This window comes from Marmota monax, unplaced genomic scaffold, assembly GCF_021218885.2.
Source record: "Marmota monax isolate L192 unplaced genomic scaffold, Marmota_monax_Labrador192_F-V1.1 WCK01_AAM20220418_F8-fsc00134, whole genome shotgun sequence".
Taxonomy (NCBI): Eukaryota; Metazoa; Chordata; class Mammalia; order Rodentia; family Sciuridae; genus Marmota; species Marmota monax.
In genome coordinates, this window is record NW_026692281.1 from 1,019,236 (window position 1) to 1,038,444 (window position 19,209).

Consider the following 19,209-nt stretch of genomic DNA (forward strand, 5'->3'; position numbering starts at 1 on the left):
TCTTTATTATGACATCATCCATAATGACAGCTAAGGGATACAGTAACACTGGAACAAATTTGATCCCTTGCCCTACATTTTTTGTTAGAAATATATTATTATTTTGAGGCTCTCTTTCCACATCTATTCCTTCATCAGAGGTAACCTGGAAATTCCTGCTAGTATATTTCCCCACATTTGATACTCCTTTATCAATGGCCAAGTTTTTGTGGTTGTAGAGTTTCACTGGTCATGTTTTCTTATAGGAATAAAAGAAAGTTATGTCCAAATCATTCTACTGCCTTTCCTATCCCCATCCTCCCTCCTTTCTCTTCATTCCCCTTTGTCTAATCAAATGAACTTATGTTCTCTCCCCCCTGCCCATTGTGCTTTAGCATCCACATATTAGAGAAAATATTTGGTCTTTGGTTTTGTGAGACTGGCTTATTTCACATAATATGATAGTCTCCAGTTTCATCCAACTACCAATTTCATCCAATTACCACCAAATACAGTAATTTCATTCTTACTTATGGCTGAATAATATTCCATTGTGTATATATACCACATTTTCTTTATCCATTCATCTGTTGAAGGGCACATACATCAGTTTCATAGCTTAGCTATTGTGAATTGAGCTGCTATCACCATTGATGTGGCTCTGTCACTGTAGTCTGCTGATTTTTCATATATTTGTTGAACATTCATATTTCTTCTTCTTTGAAGTACCTGTTCAGTTCTTTGCCCACTTATTTATTAGATAATTTGTTTTATTGGTGTTAAGGTTTTTTAGTTCTTTCTATAGCCTGGAGATTAATGCCCTGAGGTGCAGGTGGCAAAGATTTTCTCTCATTCTAAGGCTCTGTCTTTACATTCTTGTTTCCTTTGCTGTAAAGAAGCTTTTTACTTTGGATCCTTCACAGTTATTAATTCTTAAATTTACTTGTTGCCCTTTAGGAGTCTTGTTGGAGAAGTTGGATCCTAAGCTGACATGATGGAGAGTTGGAACTACATTTTCATCTAGTAGGCACAGGGTCTCTAGTGGAGTTTTTTTTAATTTTTTGGGTCTTCTAAATATAGAATCATGTCATGGGCAAATAGGGATACTTTGAGTTCTTCTTTTCCTATATATATCCATTTAATTTCTTTCATTTATCTAATTGCTCTAGCTAGGGTTTCAAGGACTATGTTAAATAGAAGTGGCAAAAAGTGCATCTCTGTCTTGTTCCAGTTTTTAGAGAGAATGCTTTCAATTTTTTTCCATTTAGAATGATGTTGGCCTTGGGTTTAGCATATTTTGGTTTTATAATGTTGAGGTATGTTCCTACTATCCTTAGTTTTTCTAGTGTTTTGAGCATGAATGGTTGCTGAATTTTGTCAAATGCTTTTTTCTGCATATATTGAGAGAATCATTGGATTCTTGTCTTTAAGTATATATTGACCTCTCCTTGTTAATGAGTTCAATGTGAATGATATGTTTTTCCTATTCTTTCACCTTTAGTCTGTAGACGTCTTTACCTGTGAGGTGAGTCTCTTGGAATCAGCATATTGTTGGGTCTAATCCGATCTGCCAATCTGTATCTTTTGATTGATGATTTTAGGACATTTACATTAAATTTTATGATTGACATATGATTTTAATTGGTTGTAATTTTGAGTTATTTATGGTTTTAAATTTGAATTAGTTTTTCCTTTGATCAAGTTTTCTAGTGTCATTCCTCCCTTTGATGGTTTTCACTTTTATTTTTCATTTCATCTTCATGAAATATCTTATTTTTATAACCTTTTAGTCTATGGACCTTTATTTTATTTATTCATTTGTATACGTTGCTGAGAATTGAACCCAGTGCCTCACATGTGCTAGGCAAGCAGTCTACCACTGAGCTACAGCCACAGCATTGATGAAATATCTTATTGAGTATGTTTTTAGTGCAGACTTTCTAGTTGTGAATTCCTTTAACTTTTCTCTATCATTGAAGGTTTTTATTTCATTGTTGATTCTGAAGCTTAATTTTGCTGGGTATTGTATTCTTGGTTGGCATCCATTTTCTTTCAGAGCTTGGCATATATTATTCAAAGACCTTGTGGCTTTGAGGGTTTCAGTTGAGAAATCCATTCTAATCTAGATTGGTTTCCCTCTAAATGTAACCTGTCAGTTTTCTCTGGCAGCCTTTACAATTCTATCATTTTTCAAATGTTCTGCATTTTCATGATAATGTGTCTTGGTGTGGGTTTGTTGTAATTTTGTATAGCTGGGATCCTATATTTTATTTTCACTTCATTTTTAAAGTTTGGAAATTTTTTTTTAATTTTTATTGTTGGTTGTTCAAAACATTACATAGTTCTTGACATATCATATTTCACACTTTGATTCAAGTGGGTTATGAACCCCCATTTTACCCCGTATACAGATTGCAGAATCACATCGGTTACACACCCACTGATTTATATATTGCCATACTAGTGTCTGTTGTATTCTGCTGCCTTTCCTATCCTCTACTATCCCCCTCCCCTCCCCTCCCCTCTTCTCTCTCTACCCCATCTACTGTAATTCATTTCTCCCCCTTGTTTTTTTTCCCTTTCCCCTCACTTCCTCTTATATGTAATTTTGTATAACCATGAGGGTCTCCTTCCATTTCCATGCAATTTCCCTTCTCTCTCCCTTTCCCTCCCAATTTTTAGAAATTATTTTATTGAAAAAATTGTGCATTCCTTTGGTTTGTACCTTCAACCCTTCCTCTTTCCTGTCTTTTCATGTTATCTCATATTTCTTGGAAGTTCTGTTCATGATCTCTTAACATCTTTTCCCTGTGGTTAACTTTATGTTCAATATTATATATTTTGTCTGAAACTCTATTTTCCATGTGGGCTAGTCAGCTGGTGTTGCTTTCCAATAAATTTTTAAGTTGCTTTATCGATTCCTTCTTTTTGAAGATTTCTGACTAATTTTTCTTCAGGATCTCTATCTTCTCATTAAAGTGATTTTCACTTCTTATATTTTCTCTCTAATTTCATTTTTATTACTTTTTTTTAACTCACAGACCAGTTTAACCATGAACTTTCTGAATTCCATCTCTGACATTTCCTCCACTGTGGTGTCAATAGAGTCTGTTTTTGAGGTACTCTGTTTTGTTTTGGATGACTTATTCCCTTGCATTTTCATACTGTTTGTGTGTCTACCCATCTTTCTGGATGGATCTGAGGCTTATGAGTTTAAACTATCCCTCTGTGTAACTAGTACATCATAGATTGGGGAGAGCTCAAAGACAACAACAATCTATGAAAATAATATATAGCAGCAGACTATGTAGTTAAGTCCTATTTTGATATCTACAGTGTTAATTGATACAATATGCCAAAATAGTATAATCAATAATTTTCATCAGTTAAAAACAGTAAAGAATCATAAATTATGTCTGGAATAAAATCAAATAATAGGTGTCTATGACTTCTGCCATATTAATTATTGCATAACACTGGTTTTAGTGGCAGACTTTATATGCACAAATTAGTATTTAAGAGGTTTTTAGTATGGGGTTGAGTATGAGGAAAAAAAAGAAGAGATAGGAGGGTAGAAAAGTGTTTGAAACTTCTAAGGGTGAATGGGCCAGATACCATGGTGACTTATTATATGTTCTTAACGAGAAAGAGAAGAAAAAATAGAAGTAAGAATATAAAGGAGGGGAGAGAGAATGGAATTTGGATGTCAGCAATAAGTAAAAGAGATAGGGAGACTAGGGGGATAAAGTAGTCATAAAGACTATACAAAAAATAAAAATATGACAGTCAAAAACTATAACCCTTGGGCTGAGGTTTTGGCTCAGTGGTGGAGTGTTTACCTAGCATGGATGAGGTACTGGGTTCAATCCTCAACACCACATACAAATGAATGAATAAAATAAAGGTATTGTGTTCATCTACAACTTAATAAAAATAAAAACCCATAACCCTCAAAATACAGAACATGTAAAAATAACACCTCCAAAATAAAGGCTAGAAATGAGGAGAAACAAATATGTATATGTATAGAAGTCCTTTAATTAATAAGTACATATTAAAATAAAATGAAAACCAAAAAAAAAAGCAAAAAGCAAAGCAAAACAACAACAAAAAAAGGAAAATATTTTGTGAAAAGTTAAGAAATTAGGTCATCCTTTCCACTATGGTGGACAAAATAATCAGTGAGCATATGTGTTCTCTGTCTATGCCCAACTATGTTTTTGTTTCTTCTTCAGGTATAAACTGAGTGTGGGAGTATGGGCCCTGGGCTTGAATCCTTCCTTTTTCTTGTGATACTCACTGAGTTGAAGGTTAGGGTTTAAGACTTCCCAGCTTCATATATGATTACATGACCAATGTAATTCTATATCATATACAACCAGAAGAATGAGTAATTGTACTCCAAATATGTATAATATGTCAAAATACATTCTACTATTATAAACAAAATAAATGAAACTCCTTAAAAAAAGACTTCCCAACTTCCCTCTTGGGAGATTGGTGTAGGCAGGCTGTGCTGAAGGCTGAGTGGTGAAGCTGATGGTTGGGGTAGGTGGGCCTGGCAGCAAAGTGTTGTGCTAGGCACACTGGGCTGCACCCAAGAAATGAAGTGGCTGTCTAGGACAGGTGGTATAGTGGCTTGTTAGGTGGACCTATCCAGCTTAGACTGGTCAGGCCAGGTGGCGAGGTGGCAAAGTGGCAAGTGGCAACCCAAGCAAGCTGGGCTGTGGCCTGGCTGCATAGCAGCATGTTAGATTAGCCTAGCTTACCTAGTGATGAGTAGAGAGAGTCAGGTGGCAAAGCAGCTGGCTGGATCAGGTGGGCCTGGCTATAAAGTTGTGGGCCAGACAGGTTGGTGTACATCTGGGTGGCAATGCAGCTGGTTATGTCTGGGGGCCTAACTGGCCTGGGCCAGGTGGATCAGGGCCAGGCAATGAGCCTGTGGGCTTGTGGTGAAGGTGTGAGCTGGGCTGGTCAGGCCTGACAGGCTGTCCTGCTGGCCTAGTAGGTGGAACATCAGTCTAGGTCAGAGGCTGGAGGTCAGTGTACTGGAGGCTGGGAGGCCAGGTGGTCCAGGCAGGGGCCAGAATGGTGCTTGGCCAGGCAGATGAGACCTGGGCTATTGGGTGTGTGGGAGACTCCCCGCTGAAGTTAAGTTTCCATCTCCCGAGAACATCTTGGAATCCCTTACCTCTCCCCCTCCTCTCCAAAGGGCACCAAGTTGAAGAGCACCAAATTCAAAAGTTCTCTCAACCAATCCCTGCAGGACACAGTGTCTGCTCGCCAGTCCTGAGCCACCCTGCCAATCAGCACCCACCACGTTGCCTATGCAACCGTTCTGAAGCCGAAGCTTACAAGCTCATGCTCTCTGCCCTCTTCCTCTTCTTTCTCTCCTCTCTCTGCTCTCTGCCTCTCCTTTTCTGCCCATTCGGGCAGCCCCCAAAATAAATCTCTTGATTGAATCTCTGTCTGGGGTGAGTCACTTGCCTTTCATGGGCAATTGGCCTTGCGGACCAGAAGCAAAGATGTGGGCTAGGCCAGCCAGGCCTGGCGGCAAAGCAGTGGCTTGGCAGCCTGGGCTATTGGCTAGCAGTGGAGCTACTGGCTTACTAGGCAGAGCAATGGCTGGATAGGAGGACTGTAGGCTGGGCCTGAGTGGATGCTGGACTGGTGTCAGACCTGGCATGTGCCAGGAACCTGGGACCGAGTGGGTGCTGGACTAGGTGGGTGCTAAGACCCAGCAGATGCTACCCCAGGTAGGCCCAGGGAACCTGGTGGGTGCCAGACCAGGCATTTGCCATGACTGATTGGCAAGTTTAGAACCTTGTACCCTCACACCTGAACTTCCAACTTCCTGACTCCCTGTAGCTGACCTTGAATACTCACTGTAACTGCCAGCCACAGTTTTCACAGTACTGGGGAGAGCCGGCTTCTCTCTAGCCTCTACAACTTGTGTTCCTCAGGGCAAAATGCTCTCAGTTTCGGATTTTCCACAGGTTTATTACAGTCAGTTAAGCCTTTGTAATTCTCAGAGAAGTTTACTTGGACTTAGCTATAAACTCACAGATCTGGGTTACCAGTTGCCATTGGCACCATTGCACTGTACTCCCAAGATTGTTCCTGGATTGGCTCTCCAAGAGGATTGATAAACTCAGGATAACTTTTTTTTTTAAAGATCTGTTTAATGTGACAAGCATTCCCTGATTCAGATAGGCAGACTGCACCTCCAGACTCAGGATTTTTCACCCTAAGCCTCAGGGAGAAGCAGTATTCCTGTTGCTTGGGTTCTGGGAAGCTGAACTAGGAGAAAAGCTGCCTCACTCTAATCCAACAACTTGCTCCATTGCTAGAGTAGGGTTCTCATGATAGATTATGAAAAAATGTATAAGAAAACAGTAATAAACAATTTTGTAATATGTGTAAATATGCATTAATATTAACTGAGTAATGATACTATGTACCTAAGGAATATTTAAGTGTTAATTAAAGATTATTGAAACAGAAAAAAAATCATGATATAGGCAAAATATAATTATTACCCAGAATTAAAACACCTAAACAATCTTGGCAAAGCATTGTATAGTAGAAGATATTTTTGTTGGTGGTGGTTGTAGTAATGATGACTGATGGGAATTTTTTCAGGGTGCATAAAAAGAAAATGTTTGCTAGTGAAGATGTTTAAATGTTCAAAGGTGTCAATTTAGCATTGAGTGAACAAAGAGTCGCAGGCAAGAATAGCATTTCAGTAAGAATATGTAGTTATTTAATATCAATTAGTTGTAACAGAACTTTGTGGTTATCAGAGTTGAGGATAAAAGCATTTAAAAATATGTTTGGTATATTTTTAATATTTTTAAGTATTTATGTTATTATGTAGACTAAAAAATGAACGAGGATGTAGAAGATGTAAATAAAATTAGTCACAAGCTTAAGTGCATATTTGTATTCCTATAAATAAAAATCTTTGTATATTACAGAGAATGTAGTTGTTATTTTTTTTTCCTCTCAGGTCACAAGAACATTTACATAATTTGATTATGTAATTAACCACAAAGTTAACCATAATAAATTTTCTTTTTTTATTGGTTGCTCAAAACATTACAATGATCTTCACATATTCATACATTTGGTTCAAGTGGGTTATGAATTCTTATTTTTACCACGTGTACAGATTGCAGGATCACATTGGTTATACATCCACGTTTATATATACTGCCATACTAGTGTCTGTTGTATTCTGCTGCCTTTCCTATCCTCTACTATCCCCCCTCCCCTCCCCTCCCCTCTTCTCTCTCTACCCCATCTACTGTAATTCATTTCTCCCCCTTGTTTTTTCCCTTTCCCCTCACTTCCTCTTATATGTAATTTTGTATAACAATGAGGGTCTCCTTCCATTTCCATGCAATTTCCCTTCTGTCTCCCATTCCCTCCCCCGTCTTGTCCCTGTTTAATGTTAATCTTCTTCTCATGCTCTTCCTCCCTGTTCTGTTCTTCGTTGCCCTCCTTATATCAAAGATGACATTTGACATTTGTTTTTTAGGGATTGGCTAGCTTCACTTAGCATAATCTGCTCTAATGCCATCCATTTCTCTGCAAATGCCATGATTTTGTTATTTTTTAGTGCTGAGTAATATTCCATTGTGTACAAATGCCACATTTTTTTATCCATTCATCTATTGATGGGCATCTAGGTTGGTTCCACATCTAGCTATTGTGAATTGTGCTGCTATGAACATTGATGTAGCTGTATCCCTATAGTATGCTCTTTTTAGGTCTTTGGGGAATAGTCCGAGAAGGGGAATAGCTGGGTCAAATTACATAATTTGATTATGTAATTAACCACAAAGATAACCATAATAAATTTTCAAAAGTGGAGATTTATGTTTTACATTCTATGATCATAATAAATCTAGAAATCACCTTCTTAAAAATGACAAAGATCATAATTATTATTTTGAAGTTAAGCAATATCTTTGACATAGATTTGAACCAAAATGGAAAATCAAAACTAAAAGCAGAAATTATTTAAAAAGTAACACAAAGAATACCTCATATCTAAGTCTCTAGTAATAAAGCTATAGGTAGAGGAAAATGTATAGCTTTCAAATTTTATTTGTTCTTTTTGATATACATGACAGTACAGTGTATTTTGACATATTACACATACATGGAGTATATCTAATTCTAATTAGGATCCAATTCTTGAGATTGTACATGATGCAGATTTTAATATATTAATACACCATACATGATGGTGTATTAATATATTAACATAGGCAAGTTATATCTTATTCCACTGTCTTTCCTATTCCTATCCTCCCTCCCTTCCCTTGATTCCCCTTTGTCTAATCCAATGAACTTCTATTCTCCCCTTCCCCCACCATTGTGTGTTAGCATCTCCATATCAGAGAGAACATTTGACCTTTGGTTTTTTAGGATTGGCTTTTTTCACATGGTAGTGTCCACATCCATCCTTTTACTGGCAAAATTCATAAAGTCAGTTATTTTATGGCTGAATAATAAAAAAAATTAAATGTGTATGACTTATAAAATTATTTTTAAAATCTATTAAAGAAACAAAATGGAGTGTTTTTTTTCTTGTTTGTTGCTTCCTTTTGGATTGGTATAGGACAGATAGCTGACTGCTCATATTTAAATCTGCAATTCATTGGAACTGTATGGTGTGATATACGGGTCCCACATGCATTTTCTAAGTATACCATTTGAGTTCTCTTTCCCCACTGCTCTGAAGTTCCTCCTTTATCATTAAGTGTTCACATAATCTTAAACCTGTCTCTAGACTATTTTATTCCTTTGATATGTTTGCCTTATACCAATACTATTGTATTGTTATGAGTTTATAATAATTATTGATATTTGGTGTGCTAAGTCTATCCACTTTATCTTCTGATAGAGTGTAAATTTTATAAATGCAATGTCAATTTCTAAAATAACTCTGCTTTTGAATTTATATATCAATTTGGGAAAAATTGATTTTTTTATCACATGGAAACTTTTAGGTCATAAATATATCTCTATTTACTTAAGTCTTTAATTTCCCTCAACAATATTTTATACTTTTCTGTGTAAAGTTATTACCCATCTTTTGTAAGACTTATTTCTAGGTAATTGATGTTTCTTGATGTCACTGAATTAATATGGCTTTTTAGTATTTTATTTTATATTAAATAATGGTAACATTTTTTCAACTTAACCAAATCAGTTTATTATTTCTTGCTTCCATGAAGTTCAATATAAATATCTTATATTGGGCAGTTTTTCATGTCAATTGAACTTTATTTATTTTTACTGTGGTAATATCACTTCACATGAGATCTACACTCAGGAAAATTTTAAATGCATGATTTAGTATTGATAACTCCAGGCACAATGTTGTAAAACAGATCTCTAAAATTTATTCATCTTAATTAACTGTAACTGGATACCATCTCTGCATTTCTCTTCATCCTAGCTCCTGGAAACAAGCATAATGTTCCCTTTTTCTATAATTTTGGCTGTTTTAGACATATCATACAAGTGAATGCAGATAGTATTTATCATTATGTGCCTGGCTTATTATACTCCGCATAATGTCCTCCAGTTTCATCCATGATGTTGCACATGGCAGGAGTTCATTTTTTAAATGCTGACTACCCACCCATCTGTTGATGGACATTTTGAAAACAAAATTCTTAGGTATTATGAATAATGCTTCAGTGAATATGGAAGTTCCCATATCTCTTTGAGATCCTGATTTCAATTCTTTTGAATAAATACCCAGAAGTGGGAGTGCTGGATCATACGTTAATTCTATTTTGTGGAACCACAGTATTATTTTCCACAGTGCACACACTATTTTATATTCCCATTAATAGTGTACAAGGATTCCATTTTCTCCGCATCCTTGCCAATAATTATAGTCTTTTAAAAATAAAAGCAATTCTAGCAGGTGTGAAGTGATATCTCATTATGGTTTTGATTTGTATTTACCTGATTAATAGTGAAGTTGATCATCTTTTCTTATACCTGTAGACTATTCAATTTTTTTTTGAAAAAATATCCATTTGGGTTATTTGCTCATTTTTAAATTAAATTATGTAGTTTTTATTTATTGAATTATTATTGAATTATGCATTTTTATATTAATGGCTTGTCACATATGGCTTGGAAATATTTATGCCCATTCTGTTTAGGGTGCTCTTTCATTCTTGTGATTATTTATTTTGTTATGCAGAAATTTTTATTTTGATGCAATTCCATTTGCTTAATATTGCTTTTGTTGCTTGCATTTTGTTGTCATATCAACAAATTGCCAAGGCCAATATCATGAAGTTTTTCTTGTGTGTTTTCTTCTTAAAATTTTACTGCTTCCAGTCTTACATTAAAATTTTTAATCTATTTTTAAAAATATTTCTTAGTTGCCAATGTATTTTTAACTTTATTTGTCTATTCATATGTGGTGCTGAGGATCGAACCCAGGGCCTCACACATGCTAGGCAAGCACTGTACCACTGAACCACAACCCTAGCCCATAAAATTTTTATTCTATTTGAGGTGATTTTTGTGAATGGTGTAATATGAGGGTCCATTTTAATTCTTCACCTATATATTTCCATGTTTTTCAGCACCATTTGCTGAAGAAGTTGTTCTTTCCTCATTGCATTTTCATGAGACCATTTCCAAAGATCAGTTTATTTGACATGAAAATACATATAGGGTTTTGGAAGGTCTGTCTGTCCTATACTTTCATGCCAAACTAATGTATTTTTAAAAATTACTATAGCATTATGTTTTTAAAATATATTTTATAATATATTTGATGGTTCCATCTTTGCTTTTAAGATTTCTTTGGTTAGTCAGGGTGTTTTGTGTTTCCATATAAGTTTTATGTTTGTTTGTGTTTTGTATTTCTGTCAAAAATTCCATTGGGGTTTTGTATGGGATTGCATTGAATCTGTAGGTCATGTTAGGTATCATTTTGAAAATATGAATTATTTATTGGAGTCTTTTTCTTCTTTTCTTGTTTTAATTTTTAGTCATACATGACAGTAGATTCTATTTTGACATAATTATAAAAGCATGGAATATATCTTGTTCTAATTCAGTCCCCAGTACCTCTCCTTCCCTTTCCCTCTCCTAACCGTCTGCTCTCCTCCCTCTATTGCTCTTTCTTCTATTTACCCATAGTTATTTTTAACAATTTCTTATGGATGTACAAGACAGTGAGATTCACTGTGGAATATTCATATATATACACAAGTAATCTGAATAAAAATTTGTTTTCAATTCAGAAAACCAACTCTTATTTCTGTTGTTATTGTTCTGTTCATATTGTTTTTCTCATTTCTATTTCTGCTCTAATTTTGATTATTAACTTCTTTCTCCTACTTAATTTGTTATTTTTCCTCTAGTTCTTTGAGATGTATAGTTGTTTATTTGAGATCTTTTGTTTTCCTTAATTTAGTAATTTGTAACTATAAAATTTCCTCTTAGAATAGCTTTTGCTGAGTCCCATAAATTTTGGAATGCTATGATTTTATTATAGTTTACTTTAAGATATTTTTGAAATTTCCTCTTGGCTTCCTTTTTGACTCATTGATCACTCATGATTGTGTTGTTTAATTTTCACATGCTTGTGAATTGTCCAATTTCTCCTTTGTTATTGATCTGTAGTTTCATAGCATTGTGGTTGGAAGATACTTGATATGATTATAAACTTACTGAATTTTTTAAGACTTATTTTGTGGCCTAACATGATCTATGCTGCAGAATGTTCAGTACATGATTGAGAAGAAGCTGCTGCATGAAATAGTCAGTATCTGTTCCATTTGTTCTGAAGTATAGATAATTGAGACAGTTTTTATGTAAAAATCCATTTTGTCTGATATAAATGTAGCCATCTGTACTTTCATTTGGTTGCCATTTTTATGGGATATCTTTATTTAACACCTCTATGTCAGCCTGTGTGTATTATTAAAGCTAAAGAGACTCTTATAGGCAGCATATAGTTGGATTTTATTTTTTATTTATTCAGCTATTCTGTATTTTGATTGAAAAATTTAATCTATTTCTATTTAGAACAATTACTGATAGTTAAGGACTTATGCCTGGCTTTTTTGCTGCTTTTAAAGTATCTGAATGTCCATCGTTTGTATTACATTTGCATGGTGTATCACTATGTTTTCATTTTCTGTGGATGTCCCTGCTTAGAAAGTATGTTTCTTCTAGACCACAAAGTTGACTTTTGTTCTTAATCCAATCTGACAGTCTGTCTTTTTTATTGGAGAATTATTACTATTTTGATTCAGTGTTATTATAGAGAGTTTTCCTGAGGGTTGGGAAAATTTCTCCTATTATTTTACCAAATAGGTTATCTATGTCATTTAGTCTACATCTCTAATCCTTCCTCAAAACCTATTAAAATTGGGTCTCTTAATGTTGTCCCAGATCAGTTTCTTATTTTTTCTTTGTTATTTCATGAACATTCAAGATCAACAATCTTGTCATAAGTCCTGTCTTTTGCTTGATCTAATGTATTGGTGAGCATCTCAATGGATTTTTTTGTTTGATTTATGGTACTTTTCATTTCTGAGAGTTTTTGTTTTTGTTTTGTTTTGTTTTGATTGAGGTTTCTCCTTGCTGTTTGTTCAAATGGAGACACCACTTTCCAGAAATTCAGTTTTAATACACACTAGATATGGGTAGGTTTTTGGGACACAATTACAGTTCAGTTTGTTCCTTCTCAGTTCAAACCTTACAGGCCAAACCTGTTAGTGGAGTTCTTAGCGTGAGCTCCACCCCCACTTGCCTGCCAGCATGTTATAGGAATCTCAGTACATTGCAGAGCTAATTTCACTCTCAATGGCTCTGATTTTTTCATGTGAAGATAGGGGTCACAATAGTAGGAGCCACAGAACCCTCTTAGTTAATCCTTTCACCCACAGAATCCAGATCATGCCATACCTCTTGTTTCAAGAGCCTAAGTCTATGCACTGGTAGGGTGTGTCTGGGAAATGCTCAGATCATGGCAACAGATCCTCCCAACACCTCTGGGCATGGGGGAGGTAGCCAGGCCCACGCAGATAATTTCCCACACAGAAAGATTAAACGATGAAACAATTTTAAACTGACTCCCCGCCCCCCCCGATTTTCACTGAATTCACTGGGAAGTGCTCAGTCTGTCATTCTGCATAAGCATCTCATGAAGTATCGTAGTCTTTTTTCTACTCATATTGCTGCTTTGCCTATACAGCAGAACTTACATTTCTTGAACTTATTGGGAAGCTTTTTTTTAAGAACTCAGTGGTTTTTAATGGATTTACAGATTATATATCTATTATTTCTAGCATATTCCAGAACATTTTTATCATTCCCCCCAAAAAAATCCCATAGTCATTAGGAGTCCTACTCCATCCTTGACAGCGCTTCCTGCCCCCAACCTCTGAGTAAAATGGACCCATTTTCTCCCTTTTTAGGTTTTCCCATGCTGAAAATTTAATATGCATGGGATCATACAGCATGTATCATCTGTTTTAGTGTGGTACAGGAGATTGAACCCAGGGCCTTAAACATCCTAGGCAAGCACTCTACCACTTAGCTACATCTTTAGTCAATTGGTATATGGATTCATTCACTTAGAATGTATTTAAGGTTCATCCATGTTGTAGCAAGTACAATATTTCACTCATTTTTTAAAGTCTACATTACATACATTGTTTATACATTCTTCTGTTTGTGAAGATTTGGGTTGTTTATGCCTTTTGGCTAATGAGAATAATGTTGCTATGAACCTTGGTAGATAAATATCTCAAGTTTGTGATTTCAATTTTATTGGGTATACACCTAAAAGTGGAATAATTGGATCATAAGTTAATTCTGTTTCATTTTCTGAGGAATTTCTATATTGTTTTTCACAGAAGCTTCAGATTATTACATCCCCACCAGAAATGCACAAGGGATCCAAATATTTGTATACATCCTCACCACTTTTTTTTTAGGGTTTTTGTTGTCATGGCTGTTGTTTTTATAATAACTGTTTAAATGTGTATGAAGTGATATATCATTGTCATTTGAATTTACATTTTTTTAAATTTTGAATCTAGAGTATCTTTCAAGTGTCTGTTGGCCATTTGCATGTCTTCTTTGGAGAAATATCTTTTCAGTTATATTTTTAATGGAATACACACACATTCTATATCATATTATATATGCAAACAGAGAACGTTTGAATTCTTATTTTCCAATCTGGACATTTGGAAAATTTTTATTTCTTTTTCCTGCCTAATTGCTCTTAAATTTCTACTACAATGTTGAGTAGATATAGAAAAAATAGACATCCTTGTGTTGTTTCTGTTCTTAGTGTAAAAATAAATTCTCTATTACCTTTAAGTATGATGTTAGCTCTGGGTTTTTGATAGAGGTCTTTTATCACCTTGGGGAAGTTCTCTTCTATTTCTAGGTTGTTGACATGGCTTTATCAAGAAAATATTTGGATTTTATACAATGATTTCTCTGTTTCTATAGTGACAATCATGAGTTTTGCACTGTTGATTCCATTAATATTGTTTATCACATTGACTTTTTTTTACATATTGAACCAACCTTTCATTCCTGGGGATAAACCCTTTCCACATGTGTAGACAATTAACACCAATTTTTCATGATCTATCTCAAAAAGTAGGCAAAGTGGGAAATTTTCTATTGATTTTATAAGGTCAATTTTTTCTCTGGCATCAACACAAGGTAAGTACAAGAAGGGAAAATTATAAACCTATTACCTTTATTAATATAGGAAGAGAAAATGTCCTTAAAATATGGGATAATTGAATCAAGCCATATATCAAAATAATTTTATATCATCAATGGGAAATCATTTTCAGCACATTGGAAGAGAGTTTCCCCTTCCCCCTGAGCCACCATAAACTTCCATACTACTCACATTGTGGCCTAGGCACCACAATAGCCCAATTATGAAATTTAGCAGCAATTCTTCCAATAAATTCAGAATAAGAATACACCTAGAAACTAAGGGGCCTACCTAGTATCAGGGTATACTGGAGTAGGACTGGATTCTTGGTTTACTGGAGCCTAGGGTCAGAAGGACCATCCAAGAGTCTGGGTTCAGTATGGCAACAGCTATCCCCTGGAGTCTGGGTCTGGTCCAGAATTTGAGTCCATGCATGTTAGCTTGGTACTTGGATCCACAGGGACAGGTCTGGAGCTTTGGTCTGTGGGGACCATCCTGGGACTATGTCTATGAATGCTGGCATCCAGACTAGGTATTTGAGGACTGACTTGAAGCCTTAGGCCATGAGGGCTAACCTAGGATTATATGGGTCTGAAGGCTGGATGTGTGGGGATTACATTGAATCTGCAAATCAGTTTGTGTAGTATTTACATCTTTTTTATGTTTTCATTTTCTTTTTCTTTTTTATGATAAGTGTTTTGGCTAAGTTAAACTTTAAATATATTTATTGTTTTGGATGTTATTGTAAATAGAACTTTTGTAATTTTCTTGTCAGATTTTTTTGTTGTTAGTGTAGAGACACAATGGATTTTGGTGTTTTTTCTTTTTTTTTTAAATTCTGTAACTTTGCTGAATTCATTTGAATTAGTATAACCTTCCATAAAAACATCCAAAAAAAAAAACAAACACATAGCTGGTGGATTACACCAGATAAAATTATCTTCTCATGGTTCTGGAGTCTCAAATATTCCAGGTGACTTGGTTTCTGTTGAGGGCTTTCTTCTTGGATTGAAGATGGCTATCTTTTGTCATGTCTTTATATGGTCTTTCATCAAAGCAAGTGTGCAGAAAGAGAGCACTAGTGAATTCTATGGAGTCTGTTCTTACAAGGCCGTTGATCCAATTATATCAGGGCCCCAGACTTATGTACTTGTTTAAGTGTACTTATTTCCTTACTCCAAATAGAGCCACACTGTTAATTAGTTCTTCAATATATAAATGAGAAGGAGTAGACACAAACATACTCTTCATAATATCATTTATTGTTTTCAAAGAATTTTAAATGGATTCTTAAGAGACTACTTTTTACTAAATAATATTTTATTTTCAAATTATGTACAAAATATAAAAGTTATACATATCAATATGTAACATTAGTTAATATTGCATAATCTTTAAATCCAGTTAAATATATTTATCTCCTCAAATATTTATCAATTAAATCCCTTTGGTGAAATCTTTCAAAATATTTTCTTCTAGTTATTGAAATGTATAGTATATAATTGTTATCTTAGTCATCATACTGTGGAATAGTATCCCAAATCTTCTTGCTCCTGTCTAATACCTACTGATCAATCATTCCCCATCTCTCCTCCAATTGCTATCCATTGTCTTCCTCAGCCTTAGATTCAAGCTACACAACTTTATATAGTTTGAGATCCAATCAGGGAAAAGAGAAACTAGTCCTCAGAAGTGCACAGAGTTGTAAAAATATAGCAAATAAATTGCACTCTATTCCTTTCAGTCTGAGAGAAAAAAAAAAAAACACGAATTGGCTGCTTCTTTGGGCTATGCAGTATTAGAGGGAAGGTAGGGAACAGACAAGTAAAATGTTAGGAAATTTCCATTCATTTGAATGTGCATTTTTTGGATTGGGTGTTTGATTGATATAGATGTTGACTGATTTCCACAGTGCCTATAGATTTATTTGAGGTAGTTCCTTGATATTATTTTAGTATTTTCATGAGGAAACAAGTATCTGGAGCCTCCTAGTATACAATTATGATGTTGTTACCCACATTATCTATTCTCTATTTTATAAATAGTCTCTCTCAACCATTTAAAATTAATATAATTACTGGTATGTTATGATCCAGGTCTGCTTTTCTATTATATTCCTGATTGTTTTCTTTTTTATATGTATTCATTTGTTTGCTTCCTGTGCATGACTTGAATATTTTTTGGAATCCTTTTTTGTTTATCTCTATTGTTTTTGTGTGTATGTTTTGGTGTTGCTTTTCAAATGGTTGATCTAAGTATTTCATTATACATACATCTCTGGTATTTCTAACTTGTGTCTTCTCTGTTTTTTTTTTTTTTTGTCTTTCTAGAGTCTCTATTTCTCTTTATTTCTCAGTCACTCTCTCTCTCTCTCTCTCTCTGTTTATACATACATACACACACATACACACACACACACACATATATATATATATATGTTTGTGCATATATATATATATATATATATATATATTACTATCTAATGATATATTACTATCTACTGATATTGCCCTTTATTCTTTCTAGTGAAGAATATAAAACTTTCTTTACTTTATCCTTTCATATTCATGATAAAGTCATTTAATATCCCCTCTACATATATTGAACAATGCTGACAGTTTTGTTTTTGAACCAACTGTTGTATATTTTTTAGAGAACTCAAGGAAGGAAAGCATACTGTATTTACCATTATTTTTGCTTATTGTCTTCTTTATTCTTTTTTTTTTTGATGATCCAAGGGTCCTTTTTTTTTTTTGCTTTTTTTTTATTGGTTGTTCAAAACATTACAAAGCTCATGACATATCATCTTCCATACATTTGATTCAAGTGGGTTATGAACTCCCATTTTTTACCCCAAATACAAGTTGCAGAATCACATCGGTTACACATCCACATTTTTACATAATACCATATTAATGACTGTTGTATTCTGCTACCTTTCCTATCCCCTACTATCCCCCCTCCCCTTCCCTCTCATCTTCCCTCTCTACCCCATCTGCTGTTGTTTAATTCTCTCCCTTGTTTTTTTTCCCCTTTCCCCTCACAAACTCTTATATGCAATTTTGTGTAACAATGAGGGTCTCCTTCCATTTCCATAGTTTCCCTTCTCTCTCCCTTTCTCTCCCCCCACTCGTCTCTGTTTAATGTTAATCTTTTCCTCATGCTCTTCTTCCCTGTTCTGATCTTAGTTGCTCTCTTTATATCAAAGAAGACATTTGGCATTTTTTTTTTAAGGATTGGCTAGCTTCACTTAGCATAATCTGCTCTAATGCCATCCATTTCCCTGCAAAATCCATGATTTTGTCATTTTTTAGTGCTGCGTAATACTCCATTGTGTATAGGTGCCACAGTTTTTTAATCCATTCCATTCTTTTCTCTATATGAGCTTCTGATGATATACATAAAATCTGTTAGAGTGAAATATGTCCAATAGGCTCTGTTGTCTACCTTTTTCAGTGTATTTTCTCTATGCTGGACACATTGGGTTGTTCTATTTTCCACTTCACTAGGTATTTCTTCTGTGTCCTCTCCCCTAGTGTACCACTGAACCCTTCTTATACTTTTAATTTCAGTTATTATATACATTAATTCTAATTATCTGTGGGGTTTTTTTGTTTGTTTGTTTTCTTTCTCTATTACTATTTTCCTTTTTGCTAAGGCTTTCCATTTCTTTTGGGAGGCATTCTAATTATTTTACTTGCTTCAAATGTGTTTGTAATTTTGTGTTGAAAGATTTCTACCATGGATGCTTTTAAATATTTTTCTGATAATAGTTGCCATCTGTTGATTTTTCCCTTTATTCTGTTTGAGATCCTCCTGTTCTTGGTATGAAGAGTGATTTTTAATTAAAATATGTACATATTCAGTTATTTTAGGAGATTCTGGATATATTTAAACACTTAAATTGTACTAAACTTGAATTTTAAAAACATTATGGTGGGGAAAATGAGGTTTCCACCTTATTACTTACAGCTGAGGTAGATGCTCATGTTCCCCAGGTAGTTTGTGTTGACAGAAGGGGATTCTTCATTAGTGTTTGGAGGGTCTGAGTATCTTGACTACCAGAATGCCCTTACTGATGCTGTGCTTAAGGAATTTCTTTATTTCTTGGTGATGGTCCTGATTCACCATTAGTCTAGGCACCTTATTACTGGCAAGTGGCAGAGGAAGCCTAGGCTCCTGAGTAGTCTCCAATAACATTTTTGTGACAGGAGAACTTGTTATTAGCCAACCTTGTGAAAGGTTTAGACTTTTCTTACACCACTCTAGTGGGGACTTGGGTACCTCATTATACCACTCTGGTGGAGATTTGAAAGTACCTTCTTAATACCTCACAAGGATGGAAGCTTAGGTTTCCCACTTAGCCAACATTTAACTCATATTTGGTATGTGTGAATATATCAAATGAATATACCAGATGAATCTCTTTGAATTAAATTGGATTATTATAAGTTTAACCACATGATTACTCCAATTGCATCTGC